Consider the following 18,452-nt stretch of genomic DNA (forward strand, 5'->3'; position numbering starts at 1 on the left):
CTTAGAATCCTTTCTTCCAGCTAGCAGACAGGGAAAGTGGTGGAGAAGATACATCATCATCTCCCTCTGAACACCCTGAGCATCGCCCTCATTTGCCTCCCAGTGGCGAGGAGTAGCTATGTAGTTCCATGTAGCTCAAAAGGGGCTGGAAAACGTCACCTTGCCTGTGTAGCCCGTGATCTACAAAGCAGGAGGGTGTTAATCTTGGGTAAACCACTCACCAACTTTTGTCATGCCTTGTAAGTAAGCTGGTCCAAATTGTGTTTAAAGTTATGGACCAGAGCATGTGGAAACCTCTGCAGGAGTCATGGAACCCTGAGGGGTTCCCAGTCAATGACGTGATCATTCTGTGCTCTAGAGGCATGACAGGGGTGACACTAGCGAAAGGGAAGGAAGGGACCAGGTTTCTGCTGTCTCCACTCCCGTCCTGTTTTGGAAGAATATTATATCCTAAGTCGTCCTGTGTTGATATTCTCATGCCAAAGGTTAGCCATATACCTTCTTTTAACACTGTTTGCTTCTTGTCAAGGCTGTAAGGTGAGTATTATTATCTCTGTAATGTACAGATTTTTTTTTTAAAGAGTCAAATTTAGAGAAGTGAAGTGACTTGACCAAGGTATTCTGGGCCTCAGGCGGGTTGTCACCAGAGGTACTGGTCTGTATTTAGAAAACTTACTTTGGGACTTTGTTGTTGAGCACGTGTCTGCACTGTGGCATGGTGTCTTAGCAGGCAGAAGGGTGCGTGTGTAGGCCTAGTTTGGCTGGCAGGTGGATTACACAGGACTTTGCGCTTTTACTTGGGCTCTACCCTTCCTGTTTTCTGCCTATCACCTTCATTGGCACCCTTTTTGGCTCACAGGACTATGCCCTGTTCCCAGTGGGGAAGGGGACGCTAGGCATGTTCCCCTGACTGGAGGAGCCAGTTGTGCTGACTGGGTGGTTAGGGCCCACGCACTGGGACCTGGGGAGACTGAGAGGAGAAAGTGGCTGAGCACAGCGCTGCGAGGCCTGGTGATTTATGAGAAGCCGCTTCAGTGGGCCATCTGGACCAGGAGCTTCAGGAAGCACTTCCTGTGTGGAGGCGCAGGCAGTGTGGGAACCCTGCCAGAGAGGAGGAGGGCTGCCAGGGGACGGGAGGGGGGGGTGGTGAGGAGGGAGACTGGGGCAGAGGCAACATGGAAAGAGCCCTAACTGTGAAATCAGATAGATTCGGCAATTACATGTACAGACACTTTAGGCAGGACCTTAACCTTTGGGGCTTCAGTTAGAGAGAGAAACAGAGAGAGAGATGGGGCAGGGGGGTGGGGGCAGGGGGGAGAAGAAGGGAGGGAGAGAGACTGCATGTGTATTGGGGGTGTGTGTGTGTTTGTGTGTATATGTGTGTGTGTGTGTGTGTATGTGTGTCTGTCTGTCTGTCTGTCTGTCTGTCTGTCTGTCTGTGTGTCTGTGTGTCTGTGTGTCTGTGTATGCACAGCATACAGAGGCCAGAGATGAACATTTGGTTTCTTCCCCAATTTCTTTCCACTTTATGTTTCAAGACAGGGTCTCTCATTGAACTTGGAACTCATTGACTGGCTAGACTGGCTAGCCAGCCAGCTCAGGAAACATGTCTGTCTCCACTCCCTGAGCATTGGGTTTGTACAGCACACCCAACTTCTCACAGTGCTGCTGGAGACCTGAACCCAGGCCCACATGGTTGCGTAGCAAGCAATTCCCCAACAGAGCCATCTCCCTAACCCTAAGGGCCTCAATTCCAGCACCTTTAAAATGAAATGACTATGTCCACTGTGCTGCTGAGAAGCGTAAATGGAGCATGGCTTTGTAAGCACCCAACCCAATGCCTCGAAGGAAGGAAGCCGATGCTACTGTGCTGAACAGTCATTGATGTGCTGGGCTTGCAAAAAGGCCCAGAGCTGACAGTGTGATGATGAAGGCAGTCTGTTTTATAACGCATGAGATTTCTACAGCGAACTCTGGCAACACAGAGGCAAGAATGACTAACACTGCCTGGGGGTGACATTTGACCCGGCCTTAGAGGAGAAGTGTGACCTAAGGGACCAGTGAAGAGAAAGTGAGGGGTGCAGTCTGAGGAGAGCTGTGCAGTCAAATACTAGTCCGCTCACTCACACCTCTAGCTCTCATGCGCCAATGAGCTATGGACCAATCGATCCAACTGCCTCTCATTATCCACATCTGGATGTTGATGGCCACAGAAGATGCAGCTTGCTTAGACAGAGGTGTAGATCTCCTCCTCTCTCTCTCCCCTTGTACATCAATGTCAGCCTTCTTATCCCAAGGCATTCTGGTCTTGGCAAACAGCACCGCACCAAACCATAAGAAACCACAAATCTAGAAGACATCTCACCATCTTTAATAATTTTCTCTTCTCTCCCTCTCTCTCTTTTCAACTGTGCCCAGTTGCACTGTTGCCTCTGTGAGCATCCTTCTAGGATTCTGCAGTGTTGGGATCCTTACTTCATAGTTTAGCAGCACATCCTTTCAGGTCTGTCCCAAGCATACCCAGAACCCGTTTGCTTCTGTCTGTCTGCCCACCCCCCCCCCCATAGTCTAAACCATGTTGTGTTGTTGTTGTTGACTTAGGTCTTAAAGATAAGGCCTCATTTAGGTCAGGTTGGCCTCAGATTAGCTCTGTAGCTAAATCTCCTAATCTCCTGCCTCTATCTCCCAAGTGCTGGCCTTGGAGAGATGTGTCATTACATGCATCTTGTTGCTCCTGTTTTGTTTTGTTTTGTTTTGTTTTTTGTTTTTTTTTTTGAGACAGTGTCTCACTCTGTGGCTCAGGATTTCCAGAGAACTTAGTTTGAGGCTATTACTGGCCTCAAACTTGTGGCGATCTTTCTGCCTCTCTCGGTCTTCTGAGTTCTGAGGTTACAGACTTGAGGCACCATGACTGGCTACATAGTGGAGCTTTCTTCCAGACAACCACAGTGAGCTTGGGACTCGTTTTTCTTTTTCCAAGTCAGTCTTTCACAGCTAGTCTCCTCTGAGGCTAGACCAGTCTCCTCACAGCTGCCAGTGGTCTTTACAAAAAGTCAAATCCAAACGAAGCCCTGCCCAAATCCTTTGTCAGTTAATTTTGTAATATGCTGATATAATAAGAAAAACTCTTAGTATATAGCAATGAGTGTTTGTTTCTTGCTTACGTGTTTGATGGCTGGCTGAGGCTTAGTTGATCTAGATGGGATTTAGTATTTGCTTCTAACCTGTAGATTGAGTCCAAGTCTTCCTTGAACATTTCTCATCCTCTTTGGATTAATTGGTTATTGAGGTGTGATTTTCTTTTTATCATGAAAAAAAAAAAAAGGAGGCCCTGTGGGTCAAGTCCATCTATATAAAACTGTTCTTAAGTCTCAGCTTCCAACACATTGATTTCTATCCTGTTGCTTATAGGAAATGATATGGCCAAGTTCAAGGTCGAGGGGGAAGGAAGTACAGTATACTGACATGAGGCTATAGCAAGGTTGTGGATATATAACATATGATAGTGGGATAGAGAAGTGAAACTAAACTCAATTGTCAAGAAAAGCCTGTGAAGGCTATAGTCTAATGACATTGAACTTGGAACCATCTTTAGACCTGGCTCCTGAGAGATGTCGCCTATCTCGCTTCTTGAGTGTTTGCTTCTTGACACACTTCTCCTTAGTTGGGTTGTGTTCTGAGCTGTTCCTGAGATTTGCTGTCATGGTTAGCTTCTTGTCAACATGACACAAGCTAGAGTCATTTGAGGAGAGGGAGCTTCAGCAGAGAAAAATCCCTCCACCAGATTAGCCTGTGAGGTAAGCATTTTCTCAATTAGTGATGGCTGTGGGAGGGGCCCAGTCTACTGTGGAATGTGCTAACCCTGCCCACTTTCCTGAGCTGTATGAGAGAGCAGGCTGAGCAAGGCAGGCCAAGCAAGCCAGTAAACAGCGCTCCTGCACGGCTTTGGCTTCAGTTCCCGCCATGAGTCCCTTCCCTGACTTCCCTCAGTGATGGAGTGGGACTTGAGAGTTGTGAGATGAAAGAACCTCTCTCCTCCCCAAGTTGATTTTGGTCATGGTGTTTTATCACAGAAGTAGAAACCCTGACTGAGACACCTTTCAAATTCCTTTTCTACCTCAGGACCAGCTCACGTGTCATTTCTGTTCTCAGCATATCACGCTGTAGACCGGTGGTCATTTCAGATGAAATGTCACCTACGTTCATTTAGATTTAGAGGTGCAGGTGCTTGGGCTCCACCCCTAGAGATTCTGAAATGGCAGGTTTGGGCTTGGGTCTCAGGAGGCTCCTTTCACAGTTGATGACAAAAGCTGATGTCCCATTGGACACATTCCAAGAACTGCTATGTAAGAGAAGTTTGAGAGTGGGTTGGAGAAGGTTCCAAGAGGGCCTGTGGCTGAGGCAATGCTTGAGAGGTGTGGAAGGGCATAGGAGGTAGACAGAACTGTATGTCTTGGCATTCTCTCATGACTTGATGAGCTCCCTCAGAGAGCCAAGCTCCTCTCCCTCGATCCCTCAGCTGGTCATAGGAGCCCAGGCCTGCTGCCACTGGTTCCTGGTGATGACATTATATATGATCCCCATCTGAGCATCTTCAGCCAAACAATTCCACAGGAAGTCTTAGAAAGCTTTTTTCCCCCCTCTCTAAATGATCGTTTTTTAGTATCTGTCACCCAGAGTTGTAGATATTTTATATCATCTATGAAATCCTATTAAGATTTTATTTCCTTATTTTCCTTTTATGATGACTGGGATTTCCTTCCTGAGAGAAGACTGCAGGAAGTGAGAGTACCTTAGTGGGAGCCTGGCTCTGGGGAGGATGGGTCATTGTGCCAGCTTTAGCCTTGGTGGAAGCACAAACATTTAGGGCTGGCCATGTTCTTCAAGGTCAAACCACTGGCCATGCACCTTATCCCCTTTGGAGAATCCTTGATTTAGGAAAGGCAGATCCCACTGGGCTGTGGAGACTGGAGACCTGACCTACAGTCTGAGCATTTTTTTAAAGACCTTTTAGCCTTGAAGGTTGACCTTTGGGCATGCTGTGTTTGAGTGGCTTCAGGTGGGCTGCTGATTTCTTCAGATTTGATTTGTTCATGTATATACACTTACAAATGGAGGTATATGTGATAAGTGAAAGCACCTATAGACAGGGCTATATAAGTGCTCATTTACTTTGCAACTGGGGACACCAGTAATGGGGAGCTTATTTTTCTTTAATAGTAGCATGCTGAGATCTGGTTGGTTAGATACCATTCATCGTAATTTTAGCAATCTCTGGTTCTCTAATAGAAAGACCTAGGTGCCACATCAGAACCACAATTGACTAGTGACCAGAAGAATTAAGAACAGAGGCCAATGATCTTTGCTGAGAGCTTTCTTGGAGATCACTGGCTCCCACTCTTTCTACTTACTAGGGTTACGAGGAATAACGCAGACACCCAATACTTAGGCTCTATCACAACATGTGATAACCTGTGTGTAACGTATGCCGAAGCCAGAGGAGGACGTTAGGTGTCCTCCCTTATCACTCTCTGCTTTATTTCTCTGTGACAGGGTCTCTCACTCAGCCTGGAGCTAGGGTGGCATCCAGAAAGTCCCAGCAATCCTCTCATCTTCTACTTGCTGTAATATGCCTGCCTTTTCCCTTGAGTGCTGGGGATTCGAACTCAGATCCTTCTTCTTATGCTGCAGATGCTTTCACCCTCTGAGCCATCTCTCCAACCCCTTGTCTCAAATTCGTTAGGTAAAAGAAAATCACTATGGATGGTGGCAAGGCACCAGTTTAATTCCTGAATTCTCCACAGTTGCCTGAGTACACTTAGACCAAGGATTCAGAGTTGAATGTCAGAATTTCAAAGCCAGGGGTATGTGTTGAGACAGACTTCGACGCCGACAACCTCCCCATGAAAGAGAAATAGACTTGCCTAAGGTCCCACGAGTCCATAGCAAGCTGGATCCAGGATCTTTACAGCTTTAGGGACTCACTGTGTGACCTCATAGGAGTCACTCATCTCCGAAGAATAGAAGAAATAGATATTTCTAGAAGTACTGCTAATCTTTGGAACAGCGGGACTCTCTGATTAACTGGACCCTGAAGGGAAATCCCACTCTCAATAGCTCAAAGCCAGGAGGGGCTATAAATAGGAAGTAAGGATCTGCCTGTTCTTTCCTCGCCTTCCTTCTTTGATGGTCCTTAGGTAGCTTTGGGAATTCGGGGTGCTTTGGGAAACCTGTTAGAAAACCAGGGACTTCAGAAGTTTGAAGACAGTAAGAGGAAACGTCTATGAAACCGAGTCCAGGCATCGTGTCGGCGGCTCTTAGATGAGCTTTCCAACGTCAAGAACGTCAGCAAACAGTTAACAACACTGCAGGAATCCATTCGATGGTGGCCACTGTGAAGTTACCAACATGGGGCTAATCAGCGTGTAGATTTTCTGAAAACTCCACAGTTAGCTCACTGTGAGCTGGCACAAGATGCCTGGCTCACTGTTGCTTCCAAGCCTTTATGTTTTGTTTGACCCGGATTCTTAAATGTTGGTGTTGACATTGCACTGCCATGGGTATACAGTGAAATGGAGGGTGGAAACGTGTGTCTCACTTGGCTATAAAACTGAGTGTCCCCCCCCCCCCCACTGCTGCCATTGTCTCTGTTCTCCATCTTGCCGAAAATGTCATGCTTTACTTTGTTATAGAACAGAGATGCTATCTGTGGCTCACTATGTACAAATCTGCTTTCATATGGCTTTGACAATTCTATCACATTCCTTACACAGTTACTGCTCTCCAAACCTTCATATGGCATGACACTCCACTGCGATGCTCTGTTGGGGATATTTTTCCCTGACCTTTTTCTGTATGGTTTCTTCTCTCTCTCTCTCTCTCTCTCTCTCTCTCTCTCTCTCTCTCTCTCTCTCTCTCTCTCTCTTTCTTTTTAATAGTTTTGGATTTATACTCCCCTAAGTTTGAGGCTGTGACTCCTGCAGCTTATATAATTGCCCCGTTCGTTTCCAGTTTGCACATCTGGTGCAGGGGAGATGAGACTCTGTGGTTCTGAGTTTCTCCTTGGCACATGTTCTCAGCCGTGAGTGAGGAGTTGGTGATTCAGTTTGAGCAGACGCACTGCTGTCACATCTGGCTGCTTGGAGACACAGCTGCAGTTGGCCGCCCACTCTTTTTGCACCTGTGGGGGAGGGATCACTTCCTTTACCGTGCCAACGTATTTGTCTGCAGCAGGGAAGACATTTAGGGCATGTTCTCAGAGGTGCCAAGCAGGGCTCTAGACAGGAAGATGGCTTCTTAAATCCGGTGGCGCTTCACACTAGCCTTGGTTCATGAGCCACAACACAAATTCTTCTCAGTGCTGGTTACCCCTCTGTTGGGGTTAGGGAACCCAATTCCCCAGATGGCACTGAGCCAGAAAATTAGCAATGATCAATGAAAGGGGAAGGATGATAAAATACTAGTGGAGTCTCAATTGTGCTCTAAATGAGCAAGGCAATGTAAAGGCTCCCATAGAGGAGGGGCAGGGGACTGGAGGAAGGGAAAGAAAACCGATTACGTGCAAGGATTCAGTGCCCCAGTCTGGACTTAGGCATTGATTTCCTATTCCAGCTTCATGGATGGACCATAAAAGTCCGCAGAGTGCATATCTCCTCCTCCTTCGCTTCTTCATCATCTGCATAATGGGACTGTAAGTCCCCCCACCCTCTGTTTTCTGTCCAGTGAGTTTCAGTTCCTGGGTGGGCTGGAGGGAACAAATGTCTGTGGATATTGCATTTGGGCCCCAACATGTCAGCTGTTGGAAAGTTGGGCTTGTTTCAGGGCTCAGGGTGAGCATGTGAGAACCGTGGTCAAGTTCTTGGAAAACGACAAGAGTAATTTGTTTTGCTGAAAAGGGGGGATGCAGTGTTTCTGTGAGATCTTGGGGATTTTTTTTTGAAAAGCAAACTTTTTTAAACTGCTAAAAAGCAAAGTAATTGATGCTCAATTTGGTGATTTGCCCTAAAAAAATGCAATCATTGAGACAGCCTGTATCAGTCATTTAGAATAGAAACCAAATGTTTTCTTCCATATATATCTATAACGTTAAGACTTATCTCCCATCTGGCAAAACCTCTCTATGTAGAAATGCTCAGAGTGGAACTGCATTCATAAGTAGCCATCAAGTGAAATTTACTATTTATGTGCTTTCGGTGGTCGGTGGAAACCGAGTAGCATGCCAGCCTGTATCAATGCATATCTCTACCTGCAGCGTTTGAGGACAGATTAGCTGAGGAGAGCCATTATAGGATGAAAGAAAAGGGCATGCTGGGAGAAAAATGAAATCAAACATTCACCCATGCAAACACTTCTTTCCTGGGTACTATCTGGATTTTAATTTCTTCTTCCCTTCCCCCACTATATATGCATACACACACACACACACACACACACACACACACACACACACAAACACAAACATATATATATATATATATATATATATATATATATATATATATATATACATATAAGACATTGGTGCTATTGGGAGATAGCCCACATCTGCATGGCAAGGAGACAGTTCTCTAAAGTGGAGCTCTCAGTGGGGTATTTATTTAACTCATATTGGTTTTGGACCACAGCCTATAATGAGCAGAGATATGGAAAGATACAGGGGGTGCCAGTTGGAAGCCTTTACCTTTTTTAAACATGAAAGTACAAAAGGGTCATGCATGTATTTAGATTTTAGTGAAAATTCAATAACTTTGGCTGCAGACACTTTGCTCCGGAACACTCATAAAAGGAGAAAGCTAATAAGAGGCTCCAATTTGAGCTTCCTGGAGCTAAAAGCTGGCACAGTGCCAGGCTTAGCTGTCCCAGTGTTGCTGATGATGCCCTCGTATGTTTTAGTGCCTGGGCCAGGGGAGGACTGCACTGATTCTGGTGAGTCCTCTGCTAGCATGTGAATCCCCAAGCCTGTACATGTCAAACAGGCTCGACTGAGTTAGAATTCAACGGAGGCACCTTGGGGGTGCTTGAAGTGTCTGCTAGCAGATGGCCGGACATCACCGGAGTCAAATACAAGAGGGTCCTCCTCCAATGCAGTCCATCTTTTTCTGGGTATCGTTGCTGTTCATTCATCAGGGCGGGGTCATTGTGGATCCCTTCAAAGAGTTATCAGGTGACTCAAGGGACCAATGGTCTCTAGAAAAGGATCAACAGGTAGCAGGGAGGTACAGGATGAAGGAGAAGGCTTGGGCTCTGTCAACTTGGAGACCCCTTGAGCTATCTAACGTCATCTTATCCCCCGCAGGCACTGGCATGTCTTCCCGCATTCCTATGCTCCTTAATGAAAAAAATTGTACTCTTTCAATCTAAGTAGCACATCCAAGGTGCAAATCGGAGGCACGCATGGTCTTTCTGGTCTTAGCCTAGCTGACTGGTATGCCGGCCACTGATGGTCCCAGCTCTACAAGGACACCAGGAATCGGAAGATGGCAATCTAGGATGGGGCTTGGTTGAGTGACTTGCTTTGCTCCTGGACTTGACCATATCTGCTATTGCGAATCTTCTTCAAATCGCCTTCTTGGGCTGTCTGCGGTGAGGCCAGTGCCCTCAGCTTCCAAGAGACTTGATGCCGAGCGGATGGGTGAGCTGTATCTGCAGAAGGCTGCCCGAAGGTCGTCAGTGACAGTGACAGTGACAGTGTGCACCTGCAGAAGGCTGCCCGAAGGCCGTCAGCGACAGAAGGCCCGTGTGCTCGTTGATGTTGGAGACTCTCCCCCTGCACCAGCCTGCCCGAGCTCAGGAAGGTCACCAGAGCAATTACAATCAGAACCGGGTGCTGCCATGATGCTAGGCCTGGTCTGTGGCATGCTACATCCCATGTCACCGGCTACCATACCAATTCTAAGAGAGGGCGCATTCTTCCCGTTTCTCAAATGGAAAGAGAGAAGCCACCATGACAGTGTGTGAGTCCAAGTCTCCCAGCATTTAAACGTGTGTGTGTGTGTGTGTGTGTGTGTGTGTGTGTGTGTGTGTGTAAAACCATGATATACGTGTGAAGGTCAGAGAATGGCACTTGGGAGTTGCTTCTTTCCTGCCAGGACTCAAGTTCAGGTCTTTAGGCCTATGCACAAGAGCCTCCCCCTCCCCCCCACCCCCCCACATGCTCATTAGACCATCTTGCTGACCAAAAGATACATTCTACCTCCCTGCTCCCCCTCTTTTCCTCCCTCCCTCTCTCGTAATTCTTCCTTCTAATTCTTTCCTTTCTCTCTTCAAAGTCTCATGCAGCCCAGGCAAGTCTCACACTTGCTATGGAGCCAAGGAAAACCTCTGCTTCTACCTACCTGCCAGGGACCAAACGGCCTGAGGCCGACCTCCACCCATTCAGCATTTGCAGCAAACATCCTGCTGGGCCACTCATTAGGTATGCAAGGCATCCGGCTTAACCCTGAGAAGACAGCGATCTGATCCTGAGATAACCACAGAGACATCCTGCTTTGTCTCACCTGGAAGACCCCTCCCCTTGCAAATGTTCCCGGGGCTCAACCCAGAAGATTTTGTACTTTTCCACTACTCTCCTTGCGTACCCCCGCCCTCCCTAAAGCAGGTTTTAAAAAGCCTGCCATTGACAATAAACGGCTCTTGACAAGCAACTGTTCGCTTGAGCTCTACGTCTCTCTCGCCCATTTCTTTAAATACAGGTTGCGACCTCCCTCGGCCCCCCAATAACTGACCAGCTGGACTGGTCGGTGGCCTAGTTACATGGACTAGTTATCGTTACATGGACTAGTTAACCTACCAAGGGCTAGGGTCATGTACACGTTGAGGTGCACATGTGTAGGGTCAGGCAGCCTGGTCCTAGGAGGGGAGGTCTCTGCACTCACTTCTTCCTTCCACTCACTCCTGCTCTGCTCTGGGCCACTTTTGCCGGCCTGAATTCCTTCTGCTCTGGGGAGTCCTGAGCCTCTCACCCAGCAGGGCTGACCTGCCAATGATAAATACCATTTAATTACGGAACAAGCTTTTCTGCCATTTCTCTCAGCACAGCTTCTATTGCCGAAGATTAAACTTCATTCCAATACCACTGAATTACCTTTTTAAACCTATTATTTCAATGTGATTAACTTCACTTCTTTTCATTTAGCTGTAAGCAAAATCTTGTTTACAAGGCAAAAATAGTCTCTGCCTTAATATCGGCAATAATAATACAAACGAACATTGCAAGAAAATAATTTATGTGAAAAACAGGGGGAAATGGCATTGATACATGAGGCTCCTCTTCAATTAATAAAAAGGAGGAAATATTTAAAAACAATTTATCAAAGAAATATATACAGTTCATACATCATGCATTTGCAAAGAATGTAGGAATATTCATTCCACAAATAGCCTCATGACCCCGGGATTTGAATTCTTTTGTGTGTGATGGAATCCGAGTTGTGGTTAAAATCTGAAGCTGAGATTGGTTAATGAAGTGCCAGGCCAGATAAAGCTACTGACAGAGAAAGAGGCTTGGGTTGCCAGGTACTATCCAATGCTCTTTCTTTATTTTTTTAAAACATGGCCAAAATGTAGCTGAGGTTTGTAGAGAAAGTTTGTGTTACTGTGAATCTGCCTGAACAGTGAACAATATAAAATAATTTTTGGAGTGCACATATATGTGTATGTTATATGTATGCATGTGTGCATATGTGTGTGCATGTACATGTGGTGTGTGTGTGTGTGTGTGTGTGTGTGTGTGTGTGTGTACATGCATGTGAAAACCAGGGGACCTAGGACAACTCCTGGTGTCATTGCTCAGGGACTATCCACTTTGTTTTATTGACAGGGTCTTTTCCTGGTTGAAGGCTTGCCAATGCAGTCTAGGCTGACTGGCCCAAGGATCCCAGAGATCTGCCTGTCTCCCCCTACGCCCCCACTACTAGACTTACTAAGTGCCTGCCCCCATGCTGGAATTTTCCTGTGTGAGTTCTGGGGCTTGAACTCAGGTCCTTATACTTGCAAGGCAAGTACTTCACTGGCTGAGGCCACCAGCCTAAGGATAGGTTTTTAAGGCACACCCCTACCATGCCATTTACATCTCTTCAAGATGAATTCCAAAGTACAAAAAGGAGGAAAAATGCTTGGTGATCACAAAAAAAAAAAAAAAGTGTGTGTGTGTGTGTGTGTGTGTGTGTGTGTGTGTGTGTGTGTTAAGCAAACTCTGGCATACTGTTTCCTGCAAATTGTCAAAGCCGGGTGGCCGCTGGGAAGTGGTGGCAGCTGTCATGCAGTTATGCAGATCCCCTCCTGTTGGGGCTAGGGTTTGGAGAAGGGGACACATGGCTGTGTGTTGGCAAAACACACACCGTATGCTGCCATCCGCATTTCTCTCTAATTTATTTTTTACCATTTTCTTTTATGGCCTTCCTTGAGATGCACTTCCCGGAGAGTTCCTTTCCAGGGCATTGCAGAGAAATTAGCATTTGCATCATATTTAACAGTTTACAGAGAGTTTCTCCACCCACACATAAAACAATGTGCTTTTACAAGGAAAACATCAATATCAGAGCGAATATTTCCACATATGGTGTCCGTGTTTCGCTGATGTCTAAACTCTTTGATGGCTTAAGAGGGAAAAATGGAGGATTTGCAAAAGGCTTTTCCAGCCCAAGTCCCCTGATACCTTGTCCAGCCCACAGTGCCAGAGATATACTGCAGGGAGCAGCTAGGCAGATGGACAGAGACAGCCCATGACTTCTTCCTTATCTGCTCTGACTTACTCCCACCCCTCCTTACTCCGTGAGTCCTTTCCCTGCCTGTTTCATTGACTGCATCTACTTTGCAGCCTCTATAGTAATGGTCCGTGGTCCCACCGAGGAGATGTCTCTAAGAAATATGAGAATAAGATACCGTGAGCTTTGTGACTCCATGTAGTTATTTGGGCGTATTAAAAAACCCCCGCCCATATATGTACAACTTCCTTAATTCATGTGCTGTATACACTGAACATCTTGTTGAACCCTCAGTGATGGGGGCCCTTCGAAGCCTGGAGAATTGGTAGTGGACTTCCAGGTGGAGGCCAGCCTCACTCTCTCTGTGCTAACAGCGCCTGTCTTCTCCCCATCAGCTCTCCATCTGACTCTACCCAGGAGCTGGTTTAGCGCTGCTTGTCGGGAACAGCACCTAGTCCCTGTATGTCCTCAAGAGGTGTGCTGCAGAAGGGGGCAGAATCAAGCGTGCCATGTGACACAGAACTTTGCTTGACTGTAGTCTGAGCGCCCTCAGAGAGAGCAGGTCACTGCTGCGATCTATCCTCCTACTATAGAAGAGTGCTTTGGCAGAGGGCTGGGGGATGGGGGTGAGCACAGCAAAGGGTAATCATTTCCCTGAGGACAGAAGTCAACCGTCTGCTGCGACGACCTCTAGGGATGCACCAGGATGCCCTCCAGTGGGCACCAGGAATTGTAAGCCCAGAGTGTACACTCTTCTTCTAAGGTGGGGGCAGAGGCTCCATGAGGCGAGAGGCAGGGAGGCGGGGAGGCGGGGAGGCGGGGAGGCGGGGAGGCGGGGGGGGGGGGGGGTGGGGGGTGGGGCGGGGGGGGGTGGGGGGTGGGCGGGGGGGAGGGGGGCGGGGGGGGGAGGGAGCGCCAGAAAGCCTCGGAACAGGTTGACAGATGTGTTTCCAGCATCTGCCTTGCTCCTGGTGCTTGGCAGATGGGGTGCGGGGACCAGGCATCTGAAAATCTGGATTCAGTTCAAACTGTTTCGTTTTCCAGGCTCTAAGCACAGCATTTCCGGAGGGCAGCCATGAAACCAGCAGCTCCGGGGTCCTCCCAGCTGGGGGATGTTCTACCGGAACCTTGCACCCCAAGCCTTGTTTTGTTGGTGGGGAGTTGTGGAGCCAAGCGAACACTCTCTGGCTTATGAAATCCATCTGCCCTGCACCTGACCTTGTATGTCTTCATTTCCCCTTTGATGCTGCCTTCAGATACACCACTTGTCAGGTGGGATTGTCAAGCCGAAGGCTGACGTGGCATTCTAGAACCACGTGCTCCAATACTATGGACACGACCCAGAGGTACAGAGCAAGTGTGAAGGTTTTACACTGAGGTTAGCTCCAACTAAAAATGTATTTATCGAGCTAATTTTATTTGTTTCTTTTTTGCCTTTAAGAAAAAATGTGGTTACTGGGCCTGGAGAGATGGCTCAGAGGTTAAGAGCACTGTTTGTTCTTCTAGAGGCCCTGAGTTCAGTTCCCAGCCACCACGTGGTGGCTCACAGCCATCTGTAATGTGATCTGGTACCCTCTTCTGGCGTGCAGGTGTACACTGTATACATAATAAATAAATACATCTTTAAAAATGTGGTTACTAGAAAACTTAAATTGATGCACAAGGCTTCCCATTGCTCGTCTGTGCACACACGTGTGTGTATGTGTGTGTGTGTGTGTGTGTGTGTGTGCCTGTCTGTGTGTGTATGCTGTATGCACATGAGTGTGCAGGTATGTGTTCCTATGTATGTGCATTCAGAGGCCCGAGGAGGCCTTCAGCTGTCTTTCCCTATTGCTTTCTCTTTTATTGTCTTGACACAGGGTCTCTTACTGAATTAGGAGTTCACTGTCTTGGAATCTGCCTGCCTCGGCTCCCACCTGTCACCAAAGGTGGGATTAAAAGCATGTGCAGCCATACACAATCTGTAATCAGCCCCAGGTTTGGAAAGCAAATGGTCTTGCCCAGCTCTCTAGCTTACATCCGATCTTTTTCTTTCTAATTTTTTTTAGTTCACTTATATATTAAAAACGATGTACTTATTTTTTTATTATATCTGCATGAGTGTTTGCCTGCATTCATATAAGTATATGGTGTCCACAGAGGCCAGAATAAAGTACTGGATCTCCTGGAACTGGAGTTACAGATGGTTGAGAGCCCCCGTGTGGGTGCTGGGACCAGAACCTCCGTTCTCTGTAAGAGCAGCCAGCGCTCCTAACTGCTGAGCCATCTCTCTAGCCCCCGTCCTATTTCTCTTGAACAGCGATAATCTAGAGGGCACAGCTTGAGGCAGCACCTTCAAGTAAAATTGTGTCTGTGTCCCCAGTGGAAAAATTTCCCAGAAGCCTTTACTTCAGAGGACTACCAGGTCTTGGAGCCATGGGCCATCTCTTTCTCTCCTGATCAGAATGTGAGTGACAGTATGTCCTCAGGGACCCAGGACAGCTCTTTCTAAAGGTCATGGCTGGCTGCAGATGCTGCTTTGTTTGTTTGTTTTGTTTTGTTTTTAGACAGGTCTAATGTAGCCAAGGCTGGTCTTGAACTCCTGACCCTGAGTGCTGAGGTTGCCAGTATATCCCTCCACTGACTTCTCTGTGCCTTCCTGCTAGGGTCTGACCCTGAGCTGTCCCCTACAGTCCTGTGCTTTTGACCAGAAAAAGGCTGTTTGGGGCCATCAGGTGGGATCTGTATAGTTTTTTTTTAAATTTTTATTAATTTATTCATATTACATCTCAATTGTTAGCCCATCCCTTGTATCCTCCCATTCCTCCCTCCCTCCCGCTTCCCCCCCACTCCTTTCCCCTATGTCTGTGACTGAGGGGGACGTCCTCCCCCTGTATATGCTCATAGGGTATTGAGTCTCTTCTTGGTGACCTATTATCCTTCCTCTGAGTGCCACCAGGCCTCCCCATCCAAGGGACATGGCCCAATATGGGCACCAGAGTTTATGTGAAAGTCAGATCTCCTTCTCCACTTAACGGTGGAGAATGTTCTGTCCATCGGCTAGACTGGGTAGGGGTTCGAAGTTTACTGCCTATATTTTCCTTGGCTGGTGCCATAGTTTGAGGAGGACCCCAGGGCCCAGACCCGCTTGTAGTTTTCCAGGACCCTCTGGATCCTTCTATTTCCTCATTCTCCCAGGCTTCTCACACCTAAAGTCTCAATAGGATGTCCTCCCCTCTGACCCACTTTCCTGGTAGGTAAAGTTTTTCATGGGGACGTACCCCTTGGACTAGTGAGTATATACCATTTGACTCTTTTTGCTTCTGGGTGAACTCACTCATTATGATAATTTCTAGTTCAATCCATTTGTCCCTGTCTAGTTTTCTAAAAAATCTGTTTTTATTTGTCTTAATGTTTGGGACTGTGCACAAGAGCATAGTTGCCCAAAGAGGCCAGAGCTATCAGAACCTTCTGGAACCATCTGGATCTTTCTCAGATCTGTCTGGAGCTGGAGTTACGGGTGGTTCTGGGCCATCTGATGTGGGTGCTGGGATAGCTAGTGGTCCTCTGGAAGAGCAGGAAGTAATCTTATTCTCGGAGCCATCTCTTCAGCCCCTAGGGATGGATGTTTGAAGCTATGCTTGTCTCAGCTTCCAGCCTGCTTTCTCAGAGTCTCTCCCATTACCAGGTCATGGTGGGCTGAAATCCCCCCGAAACTGTGAGCTCAACTAATCCTTTCCTCTTATAAATTGTTCTTCCAGGTATTTTTGCTATGGACTTGAGAAAAGCAGCCATTTCCCATCTCAATTTTGACTAACTTCCGGGTTCTAGGGAGGAGCCCCACAGGCTGGGAAGAAACTTTGGAAGTAGCCAGCTAAACCCAAGTTATCTCCAGCCTCCACTGCACATTCTGCTGTGGTCAGCAAAAGCTCTCTTTTGAGCTAGTGGGGCAGTGTGAATGGAAAGCTACCTTTCTGGGAGGTGTGGGGTGCAGCTTGCAGCACGGATATATATTACCGATGATTAGGAATCAGAATGGCCCAATGTTTCTCTTCTGTGTGTTTATGGGGAGGTTACAAATTATATTCTTAGGAGAATATACCCACTACTGGGTACTTGGGATACAATAGGGATCGGGTCTAAGCCTCACTCTCACTCCTGGTTTGAGAGCGCCCATTGGGGGTTTGGCATGAGCTAAGTGATGCAGTTTCCAGGTTTTAAGTTGCTTGAAGCCAGTGATTTTATAGTCATTGTCTCTGGGTCACCCTGCTGCGTGTTATGCACTCAAAGACCTCACTCCATCTTGCTTTGATGTAAGACGGAACTAGGCACAGGCACAATTTTTAAAAAAAGTTAATCTAATTTTATGCGTATTAGTGTTTTGCCTGCATTCGTGCCTGTGTGAGGGCACCAGATTCTCTGGAACTGGAGCCACAGACAGCTGTGAGCTGCCATGTGGGTGCTGGGAACTGAATCCACATCCCCTGGAAGAGTGGATGGATATGTGCTCTTATCCACTGAGCTGTCTCTCCAACCCCAGGGCATACTTTTAAAAGTCCTAGTTCGAGCCAAACTGTTTTAGCAAGACAGGTCCCAGAAGCCGAAATGTCCCCAGCCTTCTGAAACAATGTCACCATCTGGAGACCTAGTGTTCAAAATGTGCTGTAGGGGACATTTTAGAATCAATCTAGACTAACAGGCTTCTCTTAAGAATGGAAATTGATAGGGATATTGTCTTAGTTCTGAAAGATTTTCTTATCTTCACATCCCGCGCCCTTTAAATTAGGGGGTCAAGGTCCTTGGGAAAGAGACTCAGGGATCAGGTGAGACTGGAAAACATTCATTACTGTGGCCTTTGGCAGAATGGCTTGGAAAGAAATTGTAAGGAGAGAAGGGATTCAGAAAAGCAATGGATCTCTGGCATTGAATCTCAATAGCAAGGCTAGGTTGTGGCTGGAGAGGGCACTGCAGCAGAATTTACACTGGGCTGAGGTGAGAGTTTCAGGGCTGAGGTGATGGGGGGGGCAGGGTATGTGTCTTGGGGGAGGCTTTTGATGCGTCATAGAAACTTCACAGATCACTGCAGGGACATGGATTGCACACTTGGTGTTTTGATGGTTCTCATGTTTTTATTGGATCTCAAATAAATAAATAAATAAATAAATAAAAACATCCAACAAGATGGGGTTCCCAGTGTCAGAAAGATTTCTGAACCAAGAGACCTAGTTCCAGCCCTGATCTTACCCCCTGGCCCCACTGTATGACCTCAGAGGAACTCCTGGCCCTCTCTGGAATGTAACCTCCTCATCTGTAAAATAAAGGGCTAGACTATGTGACCTCCAGGCCCATGTGCATCTCTCGGGGTCCTGGACTCCAGGAGTCAATGATGTGCTTGGCTGAGCTGCTTCTAGCTGCAGCTCAGAGGGTGAGGTTCAAGCCAGTTATGGGACTGCCACTCAGAGGTGCCACCAATGGCTTTCCTGAGGCACAGAGGGCTTTGTGAATGGCTCCGAAGACTGCCTCTGGCTTTGGGGGTGGAGGTAGGCCCTGGATGCAAATAGAGCTAAACGTCCTGCAGACTCTGACTCTATCTCAGGTGTTCCTGTCCTCAGCATGCTGTGGCCAGTCACCCTGGAGCAGTGGACTGACAGAGTGAGTTCGGATTTTCAAAGCAGTGAAACACCATAGATGTGGAGGTCCTCAGTTGTTAGAATTCTGTAGTTGGTTGAACAACTCTGAGTAACTGCAATGAACCTCAGTTTCTTTCTC

General features: G+C 47.3%; 1 long non-coding RNA gene across 1 annotated transcript; it reads left to right on the plus strand.

Annotated features, from left to right (window-relative positions):
- Positions 1-385: 385 nt before the first annotated feature.
- On the plus strand, positions 386-14,338 carry LOC311594494. Its single transcript, XR_014778108.1, has 3 exons — positions 386-485; positions 13,100-13,266; positions 13,749-14,338. It is a non-coding gene; the product is annotated as an uncharacterized lncRNA (long non-coding RNA).
- The last annotated feature ends 4,114 nt before the right edge of the window (positions 14,339-18,452 follow it).

The sequence above is a fragment of the Acomys minous genome (assembly GCF_964271855.1).
Source record: "Acomys minous genome assembly, chromosome: 3".
NCBI lineage: Eukaryota > Metazoa > Chordata > Mammalia > Rodentia > Muridae > Acomys > Acomys minous.